Source organism: Pseudochaenichthys georgianus, chromosome 1, assembly GCF_902827115.2.
Source record: "Pseudochaenichthys georgianus chromosome 1, fPseGeo1.2, whole genome shotgun sequence".
Classification (NCBI taxonomy): Eukaryota; Metazoa; Chordata; class Actinopteri; order Perciformes; family Channichthyidae; genus Pseudochaenichthys; species Pseudochaenichthys georgianus.
Window position 1 is genome coordinate 12,496,109 of NC_047503.1, and position 10,612 is coordinate 12,506,720.

A 10,612-nucleotide genomic window follows, 5' to 3' on the forward strand; every position below is an offset into this window, starting at 1 on the left:
TCTCTCTCTTTCTACCCCTCCCTCCCTCTCCCCCTCCCTGGATCCGACAGGGTGTTGCAGAGAGCGACGTCGCCCCCTCGCGTCTGCACACTTTTCCTTTAAAGCACATTGCTGTATGAAAGGGAACCAGGGAATTTACTGGTTCTTGGATGGGAATTGAAAGCAAATGTATATTCGAATATTCGACCTCCAAAAAAACGGTTAACCGATTAACCGAAATGTACATATCCTATAAAAAAAAAAATGTGGGATATTGTTTTGCAAACATCTTCTTTTTTTTCGTTGGTTTCAAATAGGTATAGAAACCAAGTCGAATTTGTCAAATGTATTGAACTGGTGATCATAGTTTGAACAGTTGACAGCTATAGGCCTACAGCTTTCTTTCAATAATTGAACTTTTGTAACAGGATTATGTAATCAGGATAACAAGATACAAATCATTAAAAGGTGACTCTATTCCCTTACAGTTACATACAAAAAAAATCAGGTAACTGTTACGTTACTTAGAAACAGGATTACTAGCAGTTATTGTCTTTGTTGTAGATTTGAGTTATGTAATCTATCTGTAGGCTCATACTTTAAGGGTTAATATATACGCCTACTGCCTGCATTTTTGTATTTGTTTTTATTCAGTAGGTGAACGTAAATGTTAATAACATGGTGTGCCTGAGCTTAACTCTGTATTAAACTGAAGCTGATTATCTTGTATGGACTGATTAGCATGCAATACAAATACATTTGTACGTTTACTTTACATTTTGCAGTTTGAAATGCAGTCGTGAAGGCTAATACAATCAACATACTCGAGAAAAGTACATCAAAAATGTCCTTCAGAACTTAAGTAGATGTCCTTTTCACAATAGTCTCTGCACTGTTCCTTTGAATATTGTATTCATAATAACACATTTAATTTACATGGCACTTTTCTAGATACTCGTAAACATTCTTTACAAGCATACAACAACATACAAAGTCCTATAGTGAAAAAACAAGATGCAATGAATTTCATTTAAAAAAACAAACAGATAATCGAATAAAAAGCAGTGAGATTGGCAGACTAGCTTTAAAAGCCCAACTTTCCTGAGAGTGTCAACTCTTCCGGTCATTAAAATCACCAATTCCTCAAATAAAATAAACACAGTATTTGGTTTACTCAACTAGCGTACAGACGTACATGACAGTGTTTAAGGTTCTGTTTGTGTGCACAATCTCTGGCACTAACTACCTGCTAACTTGTGTCAGATTGGATCGAGCATGAGCCTTAACTGATGCAAGAGCTCACAAATTGAAGGTTGTTTTTAACCAATCTGTGCCCAAAAACTTTATTTCGTATAACAACAAAATATTGTTCTGATTCGTGTTACAATCTGTTACAGGCATACAGTACTTTTCTGACTGTACAACCTTTTTTCACAATATATTTTCGAAAAAAGTCGAAATTGGAAACAGTCTTTACCTCAATTCAAGGTTTCAAAGGCTTTATTGTCATACTCACAAAAGCTACAGCGTTGTTGTTGACAAGGAACATTTGAAGTCCCTAGCTCTTCCAACAGTGCAACATACAATATGTTTCAGACATGAAAAGCGATAAGTAACAAAACGTGTGGTAAAATAGTGCAAGTTACACAATGATGGAAAAAGGAATACATAGCTTAAACTGCATTCTATATATACTATAGTACACATGGGCCTTTCTGCTATGAAAAGCCCACATTTATGTGTTCCAGTCCTTATGCTAAGCCAGGATTACCATCTACTTGCTGTAGCTGTAGATATGAGACATGTGATCACAAAAAAGAGATGAATAAGCAAGTTTGCCAACATATTTAGTTATTCAATTACATACCTAATATGCTAATGTTAAGGTTCATATTTGTATTTGACATGTTTTGATGCTTTAATGTTAAAAAAGGTCTTTCTTTTTCTCATACTGCAGCACATTTTTTCACCCTCTGTCTGAATCCAGAGCCCAGTCTGCTCTGATTCTCTGATTAGTTAGCTGGCCAGCTCTCTCTACACTTAGAGATGTCCTTAGCCTATCACATACAATGTGTTTGAGTGCTAGATAGAGAATCATAGATAGAATCAGAGGGATGAAACCCTCTTCAATGGTCACACATGCAGAGCACACAGCACACACAGTGAAATGGGTTCTCTGCTTTTAACCCATAACCTCCTAGTACCAGGAGCAGTGGGCAGCTATCGTACAGCGCCCGGGGAGCAATGGGAGTGAGGGGGGAAGGGAGTTGTCCGGTGCCTTGCTCAAGGGCACCACGGCAGGGCAGGAGGGGAACTGGGACCTCTCCAAGTAGCAGTCCACACTCCATATTTAGGTCGGTTCGGGGACTTGAACCGGCGACCCTACAGCTCACAGTCCTAGCCCCTACTTACTGAGCCACTACCAGACTAGCCAATACAAGTGTGAGTGTTACATAATGATGTCATCATGTTATGGGGGGGGTGTGGGAGAGAAACTCCCTCTGGAGGGAACATTGAGATTTTAGCATTTGAAGACCATATATGCCCCAAGACCTGTATCTCACATTACAGGAGAGGGAATACCCATAAAGCCTAAGAAGGCCCCTTTGAGGGACTTTTACATTAGTGCAATACTGTTGATTAGACTGTCAAAGAATTAGCATAGCATAGCATGAGACAAATATTCCACACATAAAGACTTTGGTTGGCTGCATTTGGTTTGGCTTTAGTCCTGGTTGTTTTTTCACAAGTATTAACAACATCAGCGGTTGTTCTCCTTTAACTGTTGACCCATTTATAATTTAGTAGCTCCCAAATGACAAATGGGACATAACGTTTGACAAATGATGTCATAACCAGCCTTGATGTGAGGGGCTAACAGACTAAGGTAAAAGCTCAGAAGGCCATTAAAATTTCATAACATGAACAAAAAGGCAATTAAGATATCATTAAGAGGGCAAGCACCCAAAGGATATATGTGAGGCCTATTACTGTGCCCTTCCATGGGCTTGTACCCAACCGCTGCTTAACAAACTGCACTTCAGAGACCACTATAGAAGTGAGTTGTGGCCCAATGACAAACTAGTAAACGGGAGCTATAGGCCCTCTCAATATGTCAACAAGAGTCTGTATTGTTTGGATTTAGGCACACAATCACTGCTCAGGAAAATGAGCCTGGTTTAAATGTACTCTGGGTACAGAAAGACAACCTTGTTAATTATGTAATGTTAGCTCATTCGCTTACTGAAGCCCCAGGGTCACAAATGCTGGTGAAAACTGTAAAAGAGAATGGAATAGGTTAATAAACAAACAATGTAAATGTAGACACCCGAGTCAGTCCCTGTCATTGTTGCAATCATCAAGGTTAGAAGAAAACGGATCAATACACAGCAAATACAATTTGCTGTTAATAACTGTTCTACTCCATTCAGCCATCTCACAGAGCGAAATGCACAACAATGGGAATACAGTTGTGCAATGGAAGCACAATGTATTCACCTTCTAACCCCAAATTGGTGGAATCAGCCTCATCTGGGCTCTTTTGATTGCTTTATCCTAGAAAGTACTATGGGGGCGGACCTGTGGAAAGGCGCTGAAACGGTCCAATAAACGTACATTGGGAGAAACACGCTGCACTTTCAAAACGATGCAATTATAAAAACACAAATGTGCTAAAACATGTGCAAATGAAGAAACATCTTCATCAACTTGACAACACATCCACAGCATCTAGAACACATTAAGCTACTTGAGCAAACACGCACAGCGTTGACTACAAACTATTTGAATCGTTTCCTGAACTGCAGCACGTGTCTCCTAATCAAAGTGTTTAGGCAGTTGTAACGCGTTTGCCCCTGTCGGCCAACGTAAAGTACAGTGTGTGTGTGTGTGTGTGTGTGTGTGTGTGTGTGTGTGTGTGTGTGTGTGTGTGTGTGTGTGAGTACATGAGACCATGTATAAAATGAATGGCCGTGCCCTCAGCCCAAAGTGACTGTGTGTGTGATCAGTGTCTGTCCCAGACAGCTGCAGGGTGACTCCCTGCCCTGACGGCCATTACTCAGTGTGATGGATAGCGGAGGGAGTGGTGCGGAGGAAAGGAAAGGGGTGTTAGAAAAGGAAGGAAGGAGGCAGAGACGGGGCTCAAAGGAAGGAGTAGACAGTACATTAGGGAAGGATGAGCGAGAGAGCGTGAGGGTACGGCTGGAGGAACAGGGGCCTCGGGAGTTTGAGGTGTTAAAGTGAGAAGAAGGGAAGTGGAGAGAAGGCGATCTGGGATCGGGGCTTGACAGCAGTGAATGGCGCTGATAAGAAATGGAAGAGGAGGAAGAGGGGGGAAGATGAAGCTGATGCTACTTTAGGTAATTGGTTTATTTTCACAGAGGGAGAGAATCCATCACCATTTCTGTAAATACATCAGTGATTGTCAGCGAGATCATTTTTCAGCACTTGCATCTTGGCATGATGCTAAAAACTTTTAAAAAAACAGCCCATAATGAAAGCTGGTGTCATTTAAGGCAGTGCAGAAATGACAACCTATGTCTAAGTCAATCATTTGTAAGCAAGCATAAAACAACGCAATCAAATTTAGATGACATGCTGAATGAAACAAGTGCAAGCAATTATACAATTCAACGATAGCCTTGACAGGCAAGGGACAAATAAATAAAGTGATCCATTTTATTAATCAGATTATATTTCTTTCCATGTTTGTGTTTGTAGTCTAAGAACAAGTGATAAGTAGGTAACTTATCTTTTCTGTAAGGTTGTGAGAAGAAAGGAACTCATTGGCCTTTACTTGCATTGATATTCATTTGTATACATTACAGTCTCAAGACTTTCAACAGGAAAAGCAAATATTTGAAATTGTAAATAACATTTGCCGGGATACATAAAAAAAAGAAAAACGGTAACTGTGATGCCCCTGTGGGTCCATCAGTAGAGAGGGTGTGGCTGTTCTGTCTGTGCTGCATTGGCTGCATTGATTGCACTGATTGCAGTAACTCAGGGCACCTGGGTCTGGTGCTCTGCAGCTATTTTAAAGCCTCTCTGCTCCTGTCTGTGCTCGGCTTCTCCCTGCAGGCACTCCGGTTTTGTTGAGTATACTATGAGGTTCTTCAGTTGCTTTACTTTGTGCACTTCAACACTCTCACACACATACATGACCATACAATCCTCACCCTGCATTTACATTACTGATACCACTAACATCCACACCTCATACTTTACTGGTTTTGACTTAATTTGATTTGTTTGTCCTAAATAAACATATTTTGTTAACCGTCAACATGGTGTGTCTCCTTTTTGTTGTGGCCTTTTGAGCCGGGTCATAACAGTTACGAAAGCAAAAATGCATCAATTTTAACAGAGGAAGTAAAGATGCTTCTGAAAAACTACTTATACAGTTTTTTTCACCTGCAAAAATATAACAATGAAAACAAAATTCATAAAGGCCTATATAATTAGAAATGATCTATATCTGATCTATATCTAAAATGGATCACCAATTGGTTTTCACTCTCAGGGACTTATAAGAGCCTGAGAGTTATAAGAGACTTGCATCTATAACTTCTTGTTAGGCCTAATGTGGAAATATGACTGAATGAGTTTGGAACTATGTCATACCCTTGGATTCACCTAAACTTAAACCAATAACACAAATCAATAATGCTTTCTAATTTGTTTGTCTTCATTGTCACTCCTACAACCACATGCTGTGACACTGAAGGTCGAGGTCTCAAATACCTTCCCAGCAGTATAGTGCAAACCCGATAATGGACAATACTGTAAGCGTGTAACACAATTATCAAGGTATTGCAAGAGAATAATGTTTATTTCTGTCTAAATGCAGGCATGATATGGGATATTCTAGCAACAGACTGTCAATGTCAAGCCACACATGAATCAATGAAGATAGAATCCCCAGTACAAAACAGAAACAGTTCTAAACTAAACAAAACACTTAACATTACGAGAACAGCCCATGACCTGTTTAAATTATAAATGATCGTTGCTATTTCCTTTATCTCCTCTGAATTGCAGAATGCTTAAAGCCCATGCGGGGGAGGAGGACTAGCCATTAGCCATTGCAGGAATGGAGCTTCCATTGCATTACAGGAAGTGACTGCTCACACAAGTTATATACTAGAAAGCAGCACAACCCCATTAACTGTGGTCAAATGTTTGAGATTCAAAACCTTTTATGTAAAACACAAACACCCGTTGCATTATAGCATGCACAGATCGGATCATTATTGATTGAGCAATTTTCTATTTCACATGTTGAAGCCAAGCTTTTAAATTAGATGCATCAGTATATCGTTTTTACCGATACCAGAAGAGAATAACTACTATAGCCAGTATATGGTCACAAACAAATTACTCTCCATAAATGCAGAGCTTTAGATACATTGCACTAGTTGACTCAAAGAAGTGTATGTTGGCGCCTAATATCCACCCACATACTGGGAAAAAGTGTATTCGAGATTTGGCGTTGTCACCTATTCTGTGGACATGTTTGTTTCTCTGCATTTTTGTGGGCATTATTAGGGCTGCGTTGTGCCTTTGTGATTGACAGGTGGGAGGCATGTTTCTTCAGACACAAAGCTGTCCTGATGGGTTTCAAAATAAACAAACCTGGGGCAACGCTCTGTTTTTGTAATGCTCAATTGGAGAGAATCAGCACTGTGTGTGGTGCTGGATTTTCTAACAGAGCCCCATTGGAATCATTACAACTCAGGATGTTGGTCTATGGGTGTTGCAGACATCTGTCTTCCATCAACAAAGATAATGTCTTTTGTTCAGTTTTCTTTGCTCTTTAGTTGATGCTGAAATACAATTTTCTGCTCAGCTGCTAATGTCATATTTAAGTATAAGATTCTGGCTGGAGTACCTGTCAACATTTGAATGCCGTCAGACTGGGTTGCATCGGAACAGTGAAATTCAGCACATTTTATGTGAATGCTCAATAATGTTGATGGTAATTGTAGTCTTGAGGAGACACAGCATGTATTTGTGCTGTACAACTTCATTAAAATCTTCTATCTTTTGAACTTTAACTCTGATCCAATCAACTCTCTTTGAACGCATTTATATGTATACATATCTTGTCCATAAATCCTCTGCTCTTATATCTTGGGATGCCAATTTCACTGTTAATAGATTGACCCTGATTCAATCAATTAATCAATGTTTATTTATATAGCCCAATATCACACATGTTACATTTGTCTCAGTGGTCTTCACAGTTTGTACAGAATATCAGTATCACAATACGACACCCTCTGTCCTTAGACCCTCACATCGTACAAGGAAAAACTTCCGGAGAAACCCCACAGTTTAAAGGGGAACATGGGAGAAACCTCAAGGAGAGCAACAGAGGAGGGATCCCTCTCCCAGGATGGACAGACTTGCAATAGATGCCGTGTGTAAATCGAAAAGATAATACATTTACAACATAGGTAGACCAAATGTTTGGAAATGCATGTGTCTATAATAAGAAGATGAATCCACGAGGATGTCAGCAATCTTGTGGGAGCCATCAGGGAAGTAGTATGGTGAGAGTCTGGCAGGACCGCAGAGACAGGTTCAGCCACGACTCGAAGTCCAGGACTCAGATCCAGTGCTCAGGATAGAGGATCCGGGACACACGACCACAGCAACAGGATTAGCCTCGACTCAGGATCCCGGGGTATATATGGACACAAAAAAGAGATTTGGGGGAAACTGGGTTAATCGGAACATGAGAGTACACATGGTACAAACAGACAGAAATACGGAGTAAGGTGCCCCCCCCCCCAACAGTCCAAGCCTATAGCAACTAAACTAACGTGTCTACATACATGCACTCCCTTAGGATAGGTTGAGGGAAAAGGGTAGCAAGTAAGAAGTAGGAAACAGAGGTGGAGAGGCACACAGGGAGAAAGGTCCCCACTGGAACCTGCATTGGTTAGAGGTAAGGAGTAGGTCTGTGGCTACGTTCCACACTCCCGGGCCGGGCTAGGCCTTCTCTGCAACCTGTTACCCTCTATTAAAACCTCGAGAGGTCATAGAGGGGAAAGGTTTGGATAAAGTTTTAAATATAAGATCTAAGTTTTTAGGATTTAAGTGAAAGAGTAAGAACTAAAAATGTATAGGTGAAGAGGCACAACGTATCTACATCAATGCGCTCTTTTTATTTTATCACTATAAGCTTTATCAAAAAGGAAGGTCTTAAGCGTACTCTTAAAAACGGATAGGGTGTCTGCCGCCCGAACACAAACTGGAAGTTGATTCCACAAATGTGGAGCTTGATAAGAAAAGGCTCTGGCTCCCATTGTACTTTTACAGACTAGGAACAACCAACAACCCTGCATTCTAGGAACGCAATGCCCTAGTAGGACAGTAGGGTATAATGAGTTATGTAAGGTAAGATGGCTTCGGCCCATTAAGGGCTTTGTAGGCGAGAAGAAGAATTTTAAATTCTATCCTGTGTTCTATAGGGAGCCAGTGAAAGGCAGCCAGAACAGGAGTAATGTGGTCCCTTTTCCTAACTCTGGTTAGTTCACGAGCTGCAGCATTTTGAATCAGCTGAAGCGACTTGACTGACTTCTTGGTACAACCTGATAATAAGGAGTTACAATAATCCAGCCTAGAAGTAACTGTAGCTGACGCTCAAAGGTCCCTTATTATTGTTTTGTCCTTTTTTGAAGAGTGTATGCTTGAACATTGGTTTATTTTGTAAAAATGATAAGAATTGTCTTTCCGGAAGTCATGTGACCTCTTGCCCCGGATGTTTATATTGTGTTTGGAGAGAGTAAAAGGGCGGTAAAAGTGTCAACGATGTGATAACGATAATTCTACTGCTGGTCTACTAGGCAAACACGTTTTCACGGTGTTTCATGAATGAGCAAAGAAGAGAATAAACGTCATTGTGGACATCAGTTCGATGCGTAATGTTATTTCGAGACCAGAGTAGTTACAGTGAAAACGTAACCTAATCCATCCGAATCGAGGTATTCGATCCTGCTGCCAGCTACAGGCTAGAGTGTGCTACGCTATTCCCCATCCTGCTGCAAGCAACAGGCTAAAGAGGTGAGACGCTGTTCTCAATCCTGCCGCAAGCTACAGGCTAAAGTGTGCGAAGCTATTCGATCCTGCTGCAAGCTACAGGCTAAAGACGTGAGACGCTGTCGCTGTTCCCCATCTTGCTGCAAGCAACAGGCGTCGCGTATCGTGTGCGAAGCTGCGCTTCATCAGACGGTGTGCTGCGCATCCCGTGCGGACGACGAGCTTCATCAGACTGTGTGCTGCGCATCCCGTGCGGACGACGAGCTTCATCAGACGGTGTGCTGCGCATCCCGTGCGGACGACGAGCTTCATCAGACGGTGTGCTGCGCATCCCGTGCGGACGACGAGCTTCATCAGACTGTGTGCTGCGTATCCCGCGCGGACGAGTGTGGCTCTTCAGGTTGAACTGTACTTTGAAATGTAAACCTCAAATAATTGATGGATAGTCCCACAAATAAGGTAAAGGTAATAAAGACCTATTAGTATAAAGTAAAGAAAATATATTTAAAGTTCCTGTAACTGTTATTGTTAAGGGTTATTACTGTTAAGAATTGTATTGGCTAAGTGTTAAAGGTAAGAGTTGCCATTGATGCCTGTAACTTAGTCTGTCAGTCTGATTTAATGTCGCTACATGAAAAAGAGCAAAGCTCAGACTTTGAAGCAGAAGAGAAAGATGAGAGAAGAAGTGCTGCATCTAAAAAATCAGAGACAAGAGTAAGGAAATCCTCTCGAGAGAGACGGCTAACAACAAAAATGCAAGAACTTAAAGAGCAAGAGTTAACTCAAAAGGAAAATAAGTTCAAAACGGTGTATGAAAAATGGAAAAATGCGGTAAGAGACATTCGGACAAAAATTAAAAGAATATGCTCTGAGAGTGACATGTGTAACATGATGGATGAAGTTGAGGGGCTTGAATCCGAATTAAAGGACTTATATGACAACATGCGACTTAATACAGCACCTAATCAGGACATTCGCAGGAAAATGGATGCATGCTCAGCTGTAACTGCAGATCTACTACAGCTAATGAGAGTAAGGTTAACTGAAGGTGCAGGCGACTTTGACGCTGAAGCAGAAAAATCAAGGTTACGCATGCTGCTTAATAATGAGTATGCTCGGTCCATATATGGATCTACAGCATCTAGAGCCACTGCACCTAGCTACCGTTCAGATCATCTCTCAGAGTCACCTAGTATTTCAGCCAAGAGAGCAGAGACAGTTGCACAGTTAGCTGCAAAGAGAGCTGAAATGGATATGGAAGCTGCTATTGAAGCTCAACGTCAACAATTGAAGAAACTTGAAAATCAAAGAGATCTTGATGTCATTCAGGCAAAGTTAAATGTGTATACCGAAGAAGAGAGAAAGGAAAGGAGTGAGAGGCGTAGTCCTGTACACAGCCAATTGAATGAAGCTAGCCCATCTTCTCCTCACTCTGGAAGTCAAGAAATGACTAAAAATGAGGCACATTTAGTACAGGCGTTGCAAGAAGCAATGGCTCTCACCCGACTTCCAGTCCCAGAACCCACTGTATTCTTTGGTGATCCATTGAAGTTCACTGAGTGGAGCTCAAGCTTTAAAGCTCTAATAG